Source organism: Triticum aestivum, chromosome 3A (assembly GCF_018294505.1).
Source record: "Triticum aestivum cultivar Chinese Spring chromosome 3A, IWGSC CS RefSeq v2.1, whole genome shotgun sequence".
Classification (NCBI taxonomy): Eukaryota; Viridiplantae; Streptophyta; class Magnoliopsida; order Poales; family Poaceae; genus Triticum; species Triticum aestivum.
This window is the reverse complement of record NC_057800.1, coordinates 426,692,609-426,713,464: the sequence shown is the minus strand read 5'-3', so window position 1 is coordinate 426,713,464 and position 20,856 is coordinate 426,692,609.

The window sequence follows — 20,856 nt, the reverse complement described above, 5'->3', positions numbered from 1 at the left end:
GTCCACGCGGCCAGGAGGGCGTCGGCAAGCAGGAGGTGGCCGCGCGGCCGCGCGCGCGCGAGCACGCAGCAGCTTCGGGGCGTGGGGAGGAAGACGACGGGGAGCTACAGTGCTGGGCTGGGTCGGTTGCTGGCTGGGCCGGCCGGCTGGCTGGGCCGCACAGGTAAGTCTTCCCCTTTCTTTTCTGTTTTCTGTTTTTATTTAATATATCTGCAACTTTGTTGAATTAAATAAAATACCTAGGCAATTCCAAAAATCACCAAACTACTCCTGGCTCATAGTTGGATTATTTCCAACATGAAACATTTTAGTTTGGAGATATTTGAGCATTTAAATATTTTATATTATTTTAAATGCCCAAATTCAAATAGTTATGATTTAATTCAAAAACCCTAAGATGGCCTAGGAAAATGTGCACCACTTTTGCAGAGGTTCTGAACCAAGACAAAAATGATGGGCATTTTAGAAGGGCATTTCAGGTTCATTGAAAATTATTTTAGTAAACCCTAGTTGGTTTCAGAGGGGACTGGGGGTTCTGTCATCCCCATTTCAAGTTTCTGATGAAAGAGTAAACATGATGCAACACTCTAATGCATGACTAGCTAGGGTGTGACATTTGCATTGGAAATATATTAATTATATATATATTAATATATGTCCAAATATTATGCCAATTATAAAGGAGCTCTGGAATAATATATCTAGCTCCTGCAAAAATTGGCATAAGGTAAATAAATGATTTAATATTTTATTTAAATCAAAACAAATGTTAGAAATTAGAAAACAAAAATAATTAAAAGGGAGAGCCTTACCTGGGCTCCTCCCTGTGCAGCCCAGCCAGCTGGCCGGCCCAGCCAGCAGGCGGCCCAGCCGCCTCCCTCCTCTGTCGTCTTCGTCCTCGACAGAGGGAGGGGAGTGTGGCCGGCGCGCGCGCGCCACCGCGCCACGCCACCTGCTCGGCTGCCTGCCTGCCCTCCCCTCCTCGCTCGATGCCCCGGACGACGCCACGCCTCCCCCCTGCTCTCTCTCACTCTCCCTCAGTTCCTCCCTCCTCTCCCTCGCTCTCTCTCTCACACGGCCGAACACCACCCTCGCCGCCGTTCGCCATAGCAGCCGTCACCGGCCACCCCTCGCTCCCCCGACTAGCTCAGGAGCTCCGCCTCGACCCCCTCTTCCTCCCCACCGATCCACGGGTCTCCGGAAGCCCTGCATCGCCGCCTACGTCGCCGTTCCCCTCCTCGGCCACCGGAGGTCATCGCCGTCGATTCGCTGCACTCCGGCCGTCCCCGAGCCCGCTAACCATCCCTGCAGCTCCGCGGTGAGCCACTGATTCGATTCCCCCTTGCCCCGTCGTCCCTAGCCTTCTGTAGCTGCCGCCCCCTTGAGCTCCGAAGCTCGACGCCGCCGGCGATGTCGCCGTCGTGGCCACGGTCACCGTAGCGCCCAACCGAGCACACCCACGCCCTCACCGCACCGCGTAGAAGCCGTAGGTGCCAACCCCGCATCCCCGCAGCCGTTGTAGCCTCGACCCCGAGCTCAACCGAGCTCCGGCAGCCGCCACGGTCGTCGCCGTCGACGGTACAGGCCACCCCAGGCACGGCCACCACCACCGTTCGACGCGCGGGAGCAAGGGCTCTCCAACGAGCCCAAGCACGGCCTCGCCCGTGCCCTGTAGCGCGATCCCGCATCGCGCCGCCGTCTCGGGCCTCGCCGGCGTCATGTCGCCGGTGGGTTTGACCCACCTTGACCACGGCAGGAACCCCCCTGTGTCCCTGACAGGTGGGCCCAGCCCTGTAGCTAATTAGGATTAGCACTAACCGAATCAGTTAAACTAACTAACCCCCCCTGACACTGACAGTGGGCCCCAGCGCCACTAATCCCTAATTAGGATTAATTTAATCCTGTTAAACCCCCCCTGTCACTGACGTGTGGCCCCCACACGTCAGGTTTGACCTCAGCCAGCCGCAGTTGACCACTGACGTCATGCTGACGTCATGCTGGCGCAATATATATAATTCTGGATTTAATTTAAATCAGGAAATTCCAGAATATTATTTAAACTTCAAAAAATCATAACTTTTATTCTGTAACTCCAAATTGGACAAATTATATATGAAAAATGATCAGAAAAATCCAATCTATCCATCTGTACTATTTTCATGCATGATCAAACAAGTTAAATTGATGTTTCAAGCAGAACAAGGAAAAGCACTTTAAAGGCCATGTTTGAGTTTGAAATTTGAATCTTTGATTCAAATTTGTTCAAACCCTTCTGGTTTTAGTTACATTAGCCCAACACACTCATATTGCCATGTTTCATGCATGCATCATATTGTTGCACATTGTTTGGTGATGGTTGTGTATCGGTGTTCTTTGCGGCAGGTTCTGCCTCCAAGGAGTACCGTGATTACCCTAACAAAGAACCGTATCAGTGCATCGAACCATCAGGCAAGCGACCAACCATTTGATCATATTGATACAATCCCATTTCTCGCTCCTGCTCTCCTTTACTGCATTAAGACAACGCGTTTCAAACTGCTGTGTGCTACGGTAGTTGAACCCATTTCCTCTGCATGACCTGTCATTGCCACAGTAACTAGATGAAACCCACTAGCATGTGTAGGAGTTGATTGAGCCATATGTATGTGTTGTTCCTACCTTGCTATGCCTGCTATGCTTAGAGTCGTGTCAGGTCTGGTTCATCTGGGTGATGGCTAGAGTGAAATGATTATGTCGGTAATGAGAGTGGTGTGGTGAACACGATTTGGTAAAGGTATCGATGAGAGGCCATGTAGGAGTACATGGTGGGTTGTTTCATTGAAGCCGACCTTAAGCACTGAGATCTGTATGTGTGATTTAAGATACAGCTACTACCATGCATTGGGCCCTAAAATATGACCCCGCTCGACTTCTTATTCACCCTAGCTCTCTGTCCAGGAGTTGCAAGTAGTTTCTGGTGTTTGTAGCCTACTGGAGGCCGTGGACAGCGCTGACCGTAGGGGTGGGCTGTGATGCGGTAGGTACGTGGCATGGTGTACCGAATACCCGTTAGGTATCTCGGGAACCCTGTTCACATCGTTCGGGGCCGTATGGGAAACCTCGGCCGGACTCCCTGCGGATGGAACCTGAATAGGCGATAAACCTGGACTAGAGGCTTAAGTGTTTAGGTAGGTCGTGGTCTACACCCACGTCGGCTTTCGCTTGAAGTCTGCCGAGCACATATCGTGTGCAGACGCTAAGTGGTGGAAACATGTATGAAGAAGTACACCCCTGCAGGGTTATCATAATCTATTCGAATAGTCGCGTCCGCGGTAAAGGACTACTTGGTTGCTTATGCAGTTCATAGACAAGTAAATGGAAACTGTTAAAAGCCTCAAGATAAGTGTGAGTGCCGAGGATGGCTCTTCCGTAGGAAGACGGAGGTGGATCCTCGGTAGTGTATTGAAGTGGTGAGTAGTGGACTCGTGTGCGCAAAACCATTTCAAGTTGGAGTATCGTAGGATAGTCTAGCCAAGAGTCAAAGCTGGCTTGCTACAATAACTCCACCAACCCTTCTTGATGATATGCATGTATGTAGGATCTGATGTAAGTCTTGCTGAGTACCTTTGTACTCATGTTGCTATAATTTACATTTTTTACAGAAGACGCTGCAACCCCTTCTGATGGGTTCTATGTAGACGTTGACATCAACGAGTAGGCTAAAGGCCCAGGTGGTGACCCTGAGCTTGTGAAGGACCACGTAGTATAGCTAGGCTTTCCAAGCCTCTTTTACTTTACTGGTTGTCTGTACTCAGACAATGTACTTCCGCTGCTGGTTTGTATGACTGTATGACTTGAATGTTGGGTCGTGTGACCCGTATCTTTGTGTATGCTATGTATGGCTCCCTGAGCCTTAAATAAAGTACTTGTGTCGTAGAGTCATGTTGTGATGCTTCGTTGTATTTGCACATATCGAGCATATTGTGTGTATGATTGAAATGCTTGGTATGTGTGGGATCTGACTATCTAGTTGTTTATCTTTAGTAGCCTCTCTTACCGGGAAATGTCTCCTAGTGTTACCGCTGAGCCATGGTAGCTTGCTACTGCTCTGGAACACTTAGGCTGGCCGGCATGTGTCCTTCTTCGTTCCTGTGTCTGTCCCTTCGGGGAAATGTCACGCTTTGAGTACCGGAGTCCTGTTAGCCCGCTACAGCCCGGTTTACCGGAGTCCTGCTAGCCCAGTGCTACAGCCCGGACCCACTTGCTGATGACCGACACGTTCGAAGCTGGGTCATGGATGCCTGTCCCTGTAAGTCTGTGCCACTTTGGGTTTACGACTAGTCATGTCAGCCCGGGCTCCTTATCATATGGATGCTAGCGACACTATCATATACGTGAGCCAAAAGGTGCAAACGGTCCCGGGCAAAGGTAAGGCGACACCCGTGGGGATACCGTGCGTGAGGCCGCAAAGTGATATGAGGTGTTACCGGCTAGATCGATGTGACATCGAGTTGGGGTCCTGACAGCGTTGGCATCAGAGCCGGACTGCCTGTAGGTTCGCCAAGCCAAACTGGTCGATGTTGAGTCTAGAAATTCTTTAGTTATATGTAGGGGAATTGTTTGTGGGTTGGAACGTAAGGCTCTTCTTACTCCTTTATCTTATGACATTCTGATCTGAGTCAGTCCATTCTTCCACCGGGGGTTAAGGAATTAGGATCTATTCTCTCTATCAGGATCACGTGTTAGTAATCAGTAGTACCTTATAAGTTTGATGGGTACAAGCCTAGTTTAGTTCTACTACCATATTATGTTGTTAGAATGGATTCAGAACTTTGATATGATGATGTTGAGTGTGTACGAAATCCTTTGTCAAATGTCTCAAAATCCTTCTTGAGCATTTACAGCTGTTATGCTGCCGAAATTTTGCTAGAAATTCTAATGCCTTTGCATTATGATTGTGCTTTCAGATGGCCACTCGCGACCTCAATCAAGTGGTTCGCCTGACTCGATGCCTAGATGTACCCGGCCATACTGCCAAGTTGGTCAGGGTAATGACTGAGGCTGGATACCGCTGGTATCCTGAGTACACGGTCGAAGAGCAATTCCGAGACTTTAATCAAAGCCAGTATCTCTGCACTGTCAGGATATTTCCATCTTATCCTGGATCCACCGAGCCCCTTCACTGCTCCTATGGACTCGGGGTTACTATTGAGATGGCTGTGCAGGACGCCGCCTACTCTATGATGACCATTATGCGAGTCAGATCTGGTCTATTTCGGGACTCTGATTTCCGGTATATGCCAGGATCACTTCCGGGAGCACAAGGGTATCTCCAGGCTATCTATGCTGACCCCACTCAGGAGGATTCACGGACTCGCACCACTGCTGAGATGCTCGAGGATAAGGACCGTGAAAATCGGGCCTTGAGGTTAGAGCTTTTCAATACCCGTGCTGACCACTGGGCCACTTTGACCCGGTTCGCACCGGCGGTGCAAGCTGGATATTCAGATATGCGCGATCTCTATCCTGTGAGATCTGCCCTGCCAGACGTGATGGGTTGGCGTGATGTAGGAGGCATCACCCCACCTCGCGGCCCCCGCAGGCCACCGTCTGTTGGTCCAAGACCTCATCCTAGCCCCTATGGTCCACAAGCTCCGCGAGATCGTCTGTTTCCGGATGATCATGTTGAGCTTCCAGGCTATGGAGGTGACTTCTACGAGGACTACTACGGATCGGTCTGAGTTAGTGGTAGTATCACTAGTTCGCACTAGCTGTGTCATCTATCGCCCCGCGTGACTCGTGGGATATGACCTAGTTGTACTCTTTCCGGAGGTGTAGAAAAATAATGTATAGGAGCTTGGAATGCCTCCGATGAGATGTAATCCTCTTTCACCGTAATAGTACTTTGTTTGGTCTTGTACTAAACCCTGTATGGTGTGTATGACGATGGAATAAAGAAGTAGTCTCTGTATCTACCATGTCATACGGATGATCATCTTGCATTTCGAGTTATTTTTTACATTCTGTATCCTATGTCGGAATTTTATCATCCTGACTAAATCATTGTCTTGTTTACCTAGGATGGTCAACACGCGCGCTAACCCTGCTTCTCAAGAGCAGGCCGAAGGCAGTGAAGGCAGGAATGAAAATCTGCCTCATCCTCCTTCCCTAGCCGAGGTTATGATGGAAGCTGAGAGAAACAAGCGGGAGACCAACCGTTTGTTGGAGCGTATTGAACAGAATACAGCACACCATCAGAGGACTAACGTGGTGTCACTCAGTGATTTTATCAAATTACATCCACCCACGTTCCACCACTCCGTCGAGCCTCTCGACGCTGATGACTGGCTTCGCAGTATCGCTCACAAACTGCGTTCCGCGCTGGTAGCGGAGGCTGACAAGGTCACCTTTGCTGCATATCATCTTGAAGGCCCTGCCAGTCTATGGTGGGAGAATTATGGAGCTATGCGCCCAGCGGGCCATGTCACTACTTGGGCTGAATTCAGCGAGGCTTTTCGTGAACATCACATTCCGGAGGGTCTCATGGACCGTAAACGTGAAGAATTTTGCAGTTTCACCCAAGGCCGACTCTCTGTGGATGCTTACAGCAGGGAGTTTGGTAATCTCGCACGATATGCAACTGAGGAAGTGTCTACTGATGCCAAGAAGCAAGCAAGGTTCCGTAAGGGCCTTAGTCCTGAGCTTCGCCGCGACCTCCGTCTGCATGAGTGCACATCCTTTCAGAAACTTGTTAACAAGGCCATCAGTGCTGAAACTGGTCAGACTGATTATGATGCAACACGCAAGCATGGCCGTGACATGGGTTCCTCATCCGGTGCTGGTCCTCAGAAGCGCCGCGTGTGGGTACCCAACACCGCCCTGCCACCCAGGTTCACACCGAGGCCACCTTTCCAGACGCCTCGCCCTGTTCAACAGTCTGCTCCAGCCAAGCCCTATGGGGGTCCAACTAACAATGCTCCTCCACGTACCAGTTCCGTGACTTGTTTCAAGTGTGGGGAATCTGGTCACTATATGCGTGAGTGTCCCCAGACCAACCCCAACTAGTCTGCTAAAGCTGTTGGCCGTGGCAAGCCGACAGGAAAGATATTCCACGCCAAGCCGGTCACCGCTTCACGTGGCCATGTCAACTGTATCTCTGCCGAAGAAGCTCAAGAGGATCCCAACGTCGTTCTCGGTATGCTTCTTGTTAATTGCCACCCGGCATCTGTTCTTTTCGATACAGGAGCCTCTCATTCTTTTATATCTGAAAATTATGCTCGTTTGCATAATGTCGCATTCGGTGATATGCCAACCTCTATGGTAATTCAAACTCCGGGATCCAAATGGCAAACTTCTAGAGTAAGTTATGGAAATGAAATCCAAGTCGACAGACTTGTTTTCCTCGTGTCTCTGATAGCCCTTAAATCTTCAGATATTAATATCATTCTGGGTATGGACTGGATGTCAGCTCATCATGCCCAAATTGATTGCTTCTCTAGGACTGTTCAACTCACCCATCCTTCGGGGAAGATAGTCAATGTCTTGACCCGAATAGCCAAGCGACAATTATATTCTCTTAACGCCAGCCCTTTGCCAGACCTTGAGGACATTCCGGTAGTCCGTGACTTCCCGGATGTCTTCCCAGAGGAATTGCCAGGTGTTCCACCTGACAGGGATGTTGAGTTCGTAATAGACCTCATCCCCGGAACCGTTCCGATTGCTAGAAGACCTTATAAGATGGCACCCCTAGAGCTAGCCGAGCTTAAGAAACAACTCGATGAGTCCTTGAAAAAGGGTTTCATCCGACCTAGCTCTTCTCCGTGGGCTTGCCCCGTCCTATTCGTCAAGAAGAAGGATGGTACGGACCGGATGGTTGTAGATTACCGACCTGTCAATTTGGTCACAATCAAGAACAAATATCCGCTTCCCAGGATCAACGACCTGTACGATCAGCTCGCTGGATCCTCAGTCTTTTCCAAGATGGATTTGAGGTTGGGCTACCATCAAATCAAGATCAGAAACGGGGACATCCCTAAAACGACCTTTGTTACTCGTTATGGCCAATACGAGTACACCGTCATGTCCTTCGGTTTAACCAACGCTCCAGCCACCTTTTCTCGGTTAATGAACTCAATCTTCATGGAGTATTTGGATAAATTCGTCGTAGTTTACCTCGATGATATACTCATCTACTCCAAGAACGAGGAAGAACATGCCGAACATTTAAGGCTAGTGTTGAATAAACTTCGAGAGCATCGCCTTTATGCCAAATTTTCTAAATGTGAATTCTGGTTGTCAGAAGTGACCTATCTAGGTCATGTAATATCTGGTAAAGGTATTGCTGTTAACCCTGAGCGAGTTCAAGCCGTCCTTAATTGGACTCCACCTGAATCGGTCAAGCAAGTTCGGAGTTTTCTAGGCTTAGCGAGCTATTGTCGCCGCTTTGTCGAGAACTTCTCCAAGGTTGCTAAACCTCTAACCGAACTCCTCAAGAAAGATAAGAAGTTCGAGTGGACTCCACAATGTGAGCACAGCTTTCAGGAACTGAAAAGACGCCTAACTTCTGCTCCCGTACTGGTACCGCCAGACTTCTCCAAGGACTTTTTTATCTACTGCGACGCCTCGCGACAAGGACTAGGTTGCATTCTCATGCAAGATCGACACGTAATTGCTTAGGCCTCACGGCAATTGCACCCACATGAGGAGAATTATCCTACTCATGATCTAGAGCTTGCAGCCGTAGTCTATGCACTTAAGACCTGGCGACATTACCTCCTCGGTAATCGTTGCGAAATATTCACTGATCACCAAAGTCTGAAGTACATTTTCACCCAACCGGACCTGAATCTCAGGCAAAGACGTTGGGTTGAATTGATCACAGACTTCGACTTAGGAATAACCTACACCCCAGGGAAAGCCAACGTCATGGCTGATGCGCTAAGTCGTAAATCTTATTGTAACAACCTGATGTTACAACAAGGTCAACCGCTTCTCCATGAGGAATTTCGGAAGCTTAACCTTCACATTGTACCTCAAGGTTTTCTTTCCACCTTGGTAGCAAAACCTACTCTTACGGATCAAATCATCGCTGCCCAAAAGCGAGATAAGGGAATATCTAAAATCAAAGAGAACATTGCTAGCGGAGGTGCTAGTTGTTTCTCCACAAATGATCATGGTGTTGTGTACTTTGAGAACCGTCTAGTGGTTCCCAAGAACCAGCATCTACGGCAGTTGATCCTTAAGGAGGCTCATGAATCTCCTCTCACCATTCATCCCGGTAGTACTAAGATGTATCAGGACCTACGCCAGAGGTTCTGGTGGACTAGGATGAAGAGAGAAATTGCTCAGTATATTGCTAATTGCAACGTCTGTCGTCGTGTAAAAGCAGAGCATCAACGGCCTGCTGGCACCCTTCAACCCCTAGCTATTCCTGAATGGAAATGGGATAAAATTGGTATGGATTTCATTACCGGTTTTCCCAGGACCAAGAGAGGGAATAATGCTATTTTCGTCGTGGTCGATCGTCTTTCCAAAGTAGCCCATTTCCTACCTGTTCGTGAGAGTATAACCGCTAGCCAGCTGGCAGATTTATACATCTCCCGAATAGTGTCCCTCCATGGTGTTCCTTTGGAAATCAACTCGGATCGAGGAAGTCTTTTCACCTCTCGATTTTGGGAAAGCTTCCAAAATGCTATGGGAACCCGTCTCTCCTTTAGCACCGCCTTCCACCCTCAGTCGAGTGGTCAAGTGGAACGCGTCAACCAGATTCTAGAAGACATGCTTCAAGCCTCTGTTATCTCATTCGGAATGGACTGGGAGAAGTGCCTTCCATTTGCCGAATTCGCTTACAACAACAGCTATCAATCTAGCTTGGGTAAAGCCCCTTTTGAAGTTCTCTATGGACGACGGTGTCGAACACCCCTTAACTGGTCAGAGACCGGGGAAAGACAATTCTTTGGCCCGGATATGATTCAGGAAGCAGAAGAGCAAGTTCGCATCGTTCGTGAAAAGTTGAAAACAGCCCAATCTCGTCAAAAGAGTCAATATGACCGAAAACATAAGGCTATGACTTTCGAGGTTGACGAGAAGGCTTATCTTCGGGTCACCCCTCTGAAGGGAACCCATCGTTTCGGTATCAAAGGCAAATTGGCTCCTCGTTACATTGGACCTTTTCGCATTCTTGCCAAACAAGGAGAAGTTGCCTACCAGTTGGAACTACCTCCGCACCTCTCCAGAGTCCACGATGTCTTCCACGTTTCTCAACTCAGGCGTTGCTTCTCGGATCCTATCCGTGAAGTGGACCACGAAACGCTTGATCTCCAAGATAATCTTACATATCGAGAGTACCCCGTTCGTATCCTCGATCAGGCCGAACGTACCACCCGACGTCATAATATCAAGTTTCTCAAAGTTCAATGGTCGCACCATTCTGAGGATGAAGCAACTTGGGAAAGGGAGGATCGTCTTCGACTTGAGTATCCCGCCTTCTTCCAGGAGGAACCCAAATCTCGGGACGAGATTCTTTTGAGTGGGGGTGAGTTGTCACACCCTAGCTAGTCATGCATCAGAGTGTGTGCATCATGTTTAAAATTCCATTTAATTTGAAATGGGGATTTGTGAAACCCTCAGAATCATTTTTGAAAATGATCCAAATAAAAATTTCTCCAAAAGGGTCCAAGAAAATGCTCATGTTGCTCTCTGAAAATATTGGACAGAGATAAAAATCAAACCAATATTTTTAAGAGCTCATAGGTATTTATTTTGGGCATTTGGAATTAATGCATAAATATTTGCATTGGAAATATATTAATTATATATATTAATATATGTCCAAATATTATGCCAATTATAAAGGAGCTCTGGAATAATATATCTAGCTCCTGCAAAAATTGGCATAAGGTAAATAAATGATTTAATATTTTATTTAAATGAAAACAAAAGTCAGAAATTAGAAAACAGAAATAATTAAAAGGGAGAGCCTTACCTGGGCTCCTCCCTGTGCAGCGCAGCCCAGCCAGCTGGCCGGCCCAGCCAGCAGGCGGCCCAGCCGCCTCCCTCCTCTGTCGTCTTCGTCCTCGACAGAGGGAGGGGAGTGTGGCCGGCGCGCGCGCGCGCCACCGCGCCACGCCACCTGCTCGGCTGCCTGCCTACCCTCCCCTCCTCGCTCGATGCCCCGGACGACGCCACGCCTCCCCCTGCTCTCTCTCACTCTCCCTCAGTTCCTCCCTCCTCTCCCTCGCTCTCTCTCTCACACGGCCGAACACCACCCTCGCCGCCGTTCGCCATAGCAGCCGTCACCGGCCACCCCTCGCTCCCCCGACTAGCTCAGGAGCTCCGCCTCGACCCCCTCTTCCTCCCCACCGATCCACGGGTCTCCGGAAGCCCTGCATCACCGCCTACGTTGCCGTTCCCCTCCTCGGCCACCGGAGGTCACCGCCGTCGATTCGCTGCACTCCGGCCGTCCCCGAGCCCGCTAACCATCCCTGCAGCTCCGCGGTGAGCCACTGATTCGATTCCCCCTTGCCCCGTCGTCCCTAGCCTCCTGTAGCTGCCGCCCCCTTGAGCTCCGAAGCTCGACGCCGCCGGCGATGTCGCCGTCGTGGCCACGGTCACCGTAGCGCCCAACCGAGCACACCCACGCCCTCACCGCACCGCGTAGAAGCCGTAGGTGCCAACCCCGCATCCCCGCAGCCGTTGTAGCCTCGACCCCGAGCTCAACCGAGCTCCGGCAGCCGCCACGGTCGTCGCCGTCGACGGTACAGGCCACCCCAGGCACGGCCACCACCACCGTTCGACGCGCGGGAGCAAGGGCTCTCCAACGAGCCCAAGCACGGCCTCGCCCGTGCCCTGTAGCGCGATCCCGCATCGCGCCGCCGTCTCGGGCCTCGCCGGCGTCATGTCGCCGGTGGGTTTGACCCACCTTGACCACGGCAGGAACCCCCCTGTGTCCCTGACAGGTGGGCCCAGCCCTGTAGCTAATTAGGATTAGCACTAACCGAATTAGTTAAACTAACTAACCCCCCCTGACACTGACAGTGGGCCCCAGCGCCACTAATCCCTAATTAGGATTAATTTAATCCTGTTAAACCCCCCTGTCACTGACGTGTGGCCCCCACACGTCAGGTTTGACCTCAGCCAGCCGCAGTTGACCACTGACGTCATGCTGACGTCATGCTGGCGCAATATATATAATTCTGGATTTAATTTAAATCAGGAAATTCCAGAATATTATTTAAACTTCAAAAAATCATAACTTTTATTCTGTAACTCCAAATTGGACAAATTATATATGAAAAATGATCAGAAAAATCCAATCTATCCATCTGTACTATTTTCATGCATGATCAAACAAGTTAAATTGATGTTTCAAGCAGAACAAGGAAAAGCACTTTAAAGGCCATGTTTGAGTTTGAAATTTGAATCTTTGATTCAAATTTGTTCAAACCCTTCTGGTTTTAGTTACATTAGCCCAACACACTCATATTGCCATGTTTCATGCATGCATCATATTGTTGCACATTGTTTGGTGATGGTTGCGTATCGGTGTTCTTTGCGGCAGGTTCTGCCTCCGAGGAGTACCGTGATTACCCTAACGAAGAACCGTATCAGTGCATCGAACCATCAGGCAAGCAACCAACCATTTGATCATATCGATACAATCCCATGTTCTTGCTCCTGCTCTCCTTTACTGCATTAAGACAACGCGTTTCAAACTGCTGTGTGCTACGGTAGTTGAACCCATTTCCTCTGCATGACCTGTCATTGCCACAGTAACTAGATGAAACCCACTAGCATGTGTAGGAGTTGATTGAGCCATATGTATGTGTTGTTCCTACCTTGCTATGCCTGCTATGCTTAGAGTCGTGTCAGGTCTGGTTCATCTGGGTGATGGCTAGAGTGAAATGATTATGTCGGTAATGAGAGTGGTGTGGTGAACACGATTTGGTAAAGGTATCGATGAGAGGCCATGTAGGAGTACATGGTGGGTTGTTTCATTGAAGCCGACCTTAAGCACTGAGATCTGTATGTGTGATTTAAGATACAGCTACTACCATGCATTGGGCCCTGAAATATGACCCCGCTCGACTTCTTATTCACCCTAGCTCTCTGTCCAGGAGTTGCAAGTAGTTTCTGGTGTTTGTAGCCTACTGGAGGCCGTGGACAGCGCTGACCGTAGGGGTGGGCTGTGATGCGGTAGGTACGTGGCACGGTGTACCGAATACCCGTTAGGTATCTCGGGAACCCTGTTCACATCGTTCGGGGCCGTATGGGAAACCTCGGCCGGACTCCCTGCGGATGGAACCTGAATAGGAGATAAACCTGGACTAGAGGCTTAAGTGTTTAGGTAGGTCGTGGTCTACACCCACGTCGGCTTTCGCTTGAAGTCTGCCGAGCACATATCGTGTGCAGACGCTAAGTGGTGGAAACATGTATGAAGAAGTACACCCCTGCAGGGTTATCATAATCTATTCGAATAGCCGCGTCCGCGGTAAAGGACTACTTGGTTGCTTATGCAGTTCATAGACAAGTAAATGGAAACTGTTAAAAGCCTCAAGATAAGTGTGAGTGCCGAGGATGGCTCTTCCGTAGGAAGACGGAGGTGGATCCTCGGTAGTGTATTGAAGTGGTGAGTAGTGGACTCGTGTGCGCAAAACCATTTCAAGTTGGAGTATCGTAGGATAGTCTAGCCAAGAGTCAAAGCTGGCTTGCTGCAATAACTCCACCAACCCTTCTTGATGATATGCATGTATGTAGGATCTGATGTAAGTCTTGCTGAGTACCTTTGTACTCATGTTGCTATAATTTACATTTTTTACAGAAGACGCTGCAACCCCTTCTGATGGGTTCTATGTAGACGTTGACATCAACGAGTAGGCTAAAGGCCCAGGTGGTGACCCTGAGCTTGTGAAGGACCACGTAGTATAGCTAGGCTTTCCAAGCCTCTTTTACTTTACTGGTTGTCTGTACTCAGACAATGTACTTCCGCTGCTGGTTTGTATGACTGTATGACTTGAATGCTGGGTCGTGTGACCCGTATCTTTGTGTATGCTATGTATGGCTCCCTGAGCCTTAAATAAAGTACTTGTGTCGTAGAGTCATGTTGTGATGCTTCGTTGTATTTGCACATATCGAGCATATTGTGTGTATGATTGAAATGCTTGGTATGTGTGGGATCTGACTATCTAGTTGTTTATCTTTAGTAGCCTCGCTTACCGGGAAATGTCTCCTAGTGTTACCGCTGAGCCATGGTAGCTTGCTACTGCTCTGGAACACTTAGGCTGGCCGGCATGTGTCCTTCTTCGTTCCTGTGTCTGTCCCTTCGGGGAAATGTCACGCTTTGAGTACCGGAGTCCTGTTAGCCCGCTACAGCCCGGTTTACCGGAGTCCTGCTAGCCCAGTGCTACAGCCCGGACCCACTTGCTGATGACCGACACGTTCGAAGCTGGGTCATGGATGCCTGTCCCTGTAAGTCTGTGCCACTTTGGGTTTACGACTAGTCATGTCAGCCCGGGCTCCTTATCATATGGATGCTAGCGACACTATCATATACGTGAGCCAAAAGGCGCAAACGGTCCCGGGCAAAGGTAAGACGACACCCGTGGGGATACCGTGCGTGAGGCCGCAAAGTGATATGAGGTGTTACCGGCTAGATCGATGTGACATCGAGTCGGGGTCCTGACATTTGCCTTCTTGATACTATGCATGTATGTAGGATCTGATGTAAGTCTTGCTGAGTACCTTTGTACTCATGTTGCTATAATCTACATTTTTACAGAAGACGCTGCAACCCCTTCTGATGGGTTCTATGTAGACGTTGACATCAACGAGTAGGCTAAGACCCAGGTGGTGACCCTGAACTTGTGGAGGACCACGTAGTATAGCTAGGCTTTCCAAGCCTCTTTTATTTTACTAGTTGTCTGTACTCAGACAAGTTACTTCCGCTGCTGGTTTGTATGACTGTATGACTTGTATGTGGGGTCGTGAGACCCGTACCTTTGTGTATGTTATGTATGGCTCACTGAGCCTTAAATAAAGTACTTGTGTCATAGAGTCATGTTGTGATGCTTCGTTGTATTTGCACATATCGAGCATATTGTGTGTATGATTGAAATGATTGGTATGTGTGGGATCTGACTACCTAGTTGTTTATCTTTAGTAGCCTCTCTTACCGGGAAATGTCTCCTAGTGTTACCGCTGAGCCATGGTAGCTTGCTACTGCTCTGGAACACTTAGGCTGGCCGGCATGTGTCCTTCTTCGTTCCTGTGTCTGTCCCTTCGGGGAAATGTCACGCTTTGAGTACCGGAGTCCTGTTAGCCCGCTACAGCCCGGTTTACCGGAGTCCTGCTAGCCCAGTGCTACAGCCCGGACCCACTTGCTGATGACCGACACGTTCGAAGCTGGGTCATGGATGCCTGTCCCTGTAAGTCTGTGCCACTTTGGGTTTACAACTAGTCATGTCAGCCTGGGCTCTTTATCATATGGATGCTAGCGACACTATCATATACGTGAGCCAAAAGGCGCAAACGGTCCCGGGCAAAGGTAAGGCGACACCCGTGGGAATACCGTGCGTGAGGCCGCAAAGTGATATGAAGTGTTACCGGCTAGATCGATGTGACATCGAGTCGGGGTCCTGACAGCGTTGAATTAAATCAGGAAATTCCAGAATATTAATTAAACTTCAAAAATTCATAACTTTTATTCTGTAACTCCAAATTGGACAAATTATATATGAAAAATGATCAGAAAAATCCAATCTATCCATCTGTACCATTTCCATGCATGATCAAACAAGTTAAGTTGATGTTTTAATCAGAACAAGAAAAGGCACTTTAAAAGGCCATATTTGAATTTGAAATTTGAATCCTTGATTCAAATTTGTTCAAACCCTTCTGGTTTTAGTTGCATTAGCCCAACACACTCATATTGCCATGTTTCATGCATGCATCATATTGTTGCATATTGTTTGGTGATGTTTGTGTATCGATGTCCTTTGCGACAGGATCTGTCCCCGAGGAGTACCGTGATTACCCTAACGAAGAACCGTATCCGTGCAACGAACCATCAGGCAAGCAACCAACCATCTGATCATATCGATACAATCCCATGTTCTCGCTCCTGCTCTCTTTTACTGCATTAAGACAACGCGATTCAAACTGCTGTGTGTTACGGTAGTTGAACCCATTTCCTCTGCATGACCTGTCATTGCCACAGTAACTAGATGAAACCCACTAGCATGTGTAGGAGTTGATTGAGCCATATGTATGTGTTGTTCCTACCTTCCTAAGCCTGCTATGCTTAGAGTCGTGTCAGGTCTGGTTCATCTGGGTGATGGGCTAGAGTGAAATGATTATGTCGGTAATGAGAGTGGTGTGGTGAACACGATTTGGTAAAGGTATCGATGAGAGGCCATGTAGGAGTACATGGTGGGTTGTTTCATTGAAGCCGACCTTAAGCACTGAGATCTGTATGTGTGATTTAAGAATCAGCTACTACCATGCATTGGGCCCGAAACCAATGGACCCTCTCGACTTCTTATTCACCCTAGTTCTCCGTCCAGGAGTTGCAAGTAGTTTCTGGTGTTTGTAGCCTACTGGAGGCCGTGGACAACGCTGACCGTAGGGGTGGGCTGTGATGCGGTAGGTACGTGGCACGGTGTACCGAATACCCGTTAGGTATCTCGGGAACCCTGTTCACATCGTTCGGGGCCGTATGGGAAACCTCGGCCGGACTCCCTGCGGATGGAACCTGAATAGGCGATAAACCTGGACTAGAGGCTTAAGTGTTTAGGTAGGTCGTGGTCTACACCCACGTCGGTTTTCGCTTGAAGTCTGCCGAGCACATATCGTGTGCAGACGCTAAGTGGTGGAAACATGTATGAAGAAGTACACCCCTGCAGGGTTATCATAATCTATTCGAATAGCCGCGTCCGCGGTAAAGGACTACTTGGTTGCTTATACAGTTCATAGACAAGTAAATGGAAACTGTTAAAAGCCTCAAGATAAGTGTGAGTGCCGAGGATGGCTCTTCCGTAGGAAGACGGAGGTGGATCCTCGGTAGTGTATTGAAGTGGTGAGTAGTGGACTCGTGTGCGCAAAACCATTTCAAGTTGGAGTATCGTAGGATAGTCTAGCCAAGAGTCAAAGCTGGCTTGCTGCAATAACTCCACCAACCCTTCTTGATGATATGCATGTATGTAGGATCTGATGTAAGTCTTGCTGAGTACCTTTGTACTCATGTTGCTATAATTTACATTTTTTACAGAAGACGCTGCAACCCCTTCTGATGGGTTCTATGTAGACGTTGACATCAACGAGTAGGCTAAAGGCCCAGGTGGTGACCCTGAGCTTGTGAAGGACCACGTAGTATAGCTAGGCTTTCCAAGCCTCTTTTACTTTACTGGTTGTCTGTACTCAGACAATGTACTTCCGCTGCTGGTTTGTATGACTGTATGACTTGAATGCTGGGTCGTGTGACCCGTATCTTTGTGTATGCTATGTATGGCTCCCTGAGCCTTAAATAAAGTACTTGTGTCGTAGAGTCATGTTGTGATGCTTCGTTGTATTTGCACATATCGAGCATATTGTGTGTATGATTGAAATGCTTGGTATGTGTGGGATCTGACTATCTAGTTGTTTATCTTTAGTAGCCTCTCTTACCGGGAAATGTCTCCTAGTGTTACCGCTGAGTCATGGTAGCTTGCTACTGCTCTGGAACACTTAGGCTGGCCGGCATGTGTCCTTCTTCGTTCCTGTGTCTGTCCCTTCGGGGAAATGTCACGCTTTGAGTACCGGAGTCCTGTTAGCCCGCTACAGCCCGGTTTACCGGAGTCCTGCTAGCCCAGTGCTACAGCCCGGACCCACTTGCTGATGACCGACACGTTCGAAGCTGGGTCATGGATGCCTGTCCCTGTAAGTCTGTGCCACTTTGGGTTTACGACTAGTCATGTCAGCCCGGGCTCCTTATCATATGGATGCTAGCGACACTATCATATACGTGAGCCAAAAGGCGCAAACGGTCCCGGGCAAAGGTAAGGCGACACCCGTGGGGATACCGTGCGTGAGGCCGCAAAGTGATATGAGGTGTTACCGGCTAGATCGATGTGACATCGAGTTGGGGTCCTGACAGATGCACATGATGACATGATATGAGATGCAAGACAAAGACAAAAGCAACACGACGACAAAACCCAACAAAGAGGAAATATCATAACTTAGTGCCGGAAATGGCAAGAGTTGGAATACAAATATGGCAAGTTACATATGGGGCGTTACACGTAGGTCGTATGTGCATCCCCTAGCTGTTGTTTCTCTACTTTTACGGTGAGGTGGTGCGGGCTGGTGTTTTGCTTGAGTTTCCGTTCTGTCTCGGCCACGTGGTGGTTTATCGGGTCCGTCAGCCGCATTACGCATAGGTGGTATGGGCTCCAATGCCTCATCGTTGAATTGGGGTAGCAGCTTGCACTTCGGGTAACTCTTTTTTGGTCGCTCAAGGCCATATTCTTCGGCTGCCAGGACATTAGTCCATCTGTCGTTCAGCAGGTCTTGGTCAGCTTGAAGCTTCTGATGTTTCTCTTTTAGGCTTCTAGCTATGGCTATTAGCCGGCGCTTGAAGCGCTCTTGTTCGAGGGGTTCCTCTGGCACGATAAAATCTTCGTCACCGAGGCTTACGTCGTCTTTGGAGAGTGGCAGATAGTTGTTGTCTTCCGAGTCGTTGTTCCCTGTTTGTTCATCAGGGTCAACTTGCCTGTCCTCCCGGTCATCCTGTTCGGATGTTGGTTCGATGGGGTCTTCTTGGTCTTCGGCGTTCTCTGGAGTATCATTGTCTTCGGTGCCGGTATTGCTGTTCTTGCCGCGACGTGATTTAGAGCGGTGCCACTGACGTTGATGTTTCGGCTGTATCTCTGGAGGTTCATCCTCGACTGGGTTTTTCTCATCATTGTCGTCACAGTTTTTAGGTGTATCCACCATGTATATATCATACAAGGAGGTGGCCGTCCAACATTCGGTGACCGGCGGGTTTTGGGCATGCTCCTCTTTGGCATCGTCGTCCATACCGTCGATGTCGTCAGAGGCATAATCAAGCATGTCTATTAGGTCCTCGACAGTGGCTATGAAGTGGGTGGTGGGTGGGAAGTAAAATTCCCTATTTCCAGCCCCTAGTCCGGGCTGGGCATGATTCAGAAGTGGTTCCTCTGTGATGACGAGGGATCGCATTTGGTCCAAAGCCTCGTTTAAGAGCGGGGTTTGGACAAGGTCGGAAGTTTCTGGGCCGAGCTCGCATGACGCGGGCCTCTAGGGTTCAGAAGTAGTATCCGGAGAAGAGTCCGGCCTTGCAATGATTGCTGGAGATGCTATTCTCTCGGTGTTGAGCTTTAAGGCCGCAGAGAGTCCAGCGGGCTCTAGACTCCCTTCTTCGGACCGGATGATGCGCTCCAGATCTAAGGCCAAAGCGGTGGTTGGGGCCGCGAACCCTCGGAAGATCAAGTCTCCTCGGATATCAGTGACATAGTTCAGATTTCCAAAACTGATCTAGTGCGGGGGGCGTAGCTGTCGATCTGCTCCAGGTGGCCAACCGAGTTGGCACGCACTGCGAAGCCGCCAAATACAAAGATCTGGTTGGGGAGAAAAATCTCCTTCGCGGCAGCGTTGTTGTAGATGATTGATGGAGCCATCGAGCCTTTCGATGACGGCACAGTGGAACTCTCAATGAAAGCACCAATGTCGGTGTCAAAACTGGCAGATCTCGGGGAGGGGGTCCTGAACTGTGCATCTAAGGATCGATGGTAACAGGAGACAGGGGACGTGATGTTTACCCAGGTTTGGGCCCTCTTGATGGAGGTAATACCCTACGTCCTGCTTGATTGACTTTGATGAGTATATGGGTTACAAGAGTTGATCTACCACAAGATCATAATGGCTAAACCCTAGATGTCTAGCTTATATGATTATGATTGTGATTGCCTCTACGGACTAAACCCTCCGGTTTATATAGACACCGGAGGGGACTAGGGTTTGTACAGAGTCGGTTTACAAAGAAAGGAATCTTCATATCCCCACGCTAAGCTTGCCTTCCATGCCAAGGAGAGCCCCATCCAGACGCGGGGGAAAGTCTTTCGTCTTGTATTTCCACGGCCCATTAGTCCGGCCCATATCACATAGCTTGAACGCCAGAGGACCCCATAATCCTGGACTCCCTCAATGACTAGTAATGTTGATTACATCTTGTAGTTGATGCTAGCCGGTTTATTTGGTGGAAGATTAAATGTTTAGATCCATTATGATATTTATTACTCCTCTGATCTTGAGCTTGAATATGTTGTGTGAGTAGTTACTTTTGTTCTCGAGGACACGGGAGAAGTTACGTTGCAAGTAATCATGTGAACTTGATATTCGTTCGTTATTTTGATGGTATGTATGTTGTGATTCAATGAGTGGTGTTATGTGAATGTCGACTACATGACTCTTCACCATCTTTGGGCCTAAGGGAATGCATTGTGGATTATTTATTAGATGATGGGTTGCTAGAGTGACAGAAGCTTAAACCCTAGTTTACGCTCTATTCTGTAAGGGGCTAATTTGGATCCATATGTTCAATGCTATGGTTAGATTTTATCTTAATTCTTCTTTCATAGTTCCGGATGCTTGCGAGGGGGGTTAATCATAAGTGGGAGGCTTGTTCAAGTAAGAACAACACCCAAGCATTGGTCCACCCACACATCAAATTATCAAACTAGTGAATGTGAATCAAACCAACATGATGAAAGTGACTAGATGAAATCCCCGTGTGTCCTCGAGAACGTTTTACTTATAATAAGAGACCGTTCTGGCCTGTCCTTTGCCACAACAGGATTGGGATACCTTGCTGCACTTTTGTTA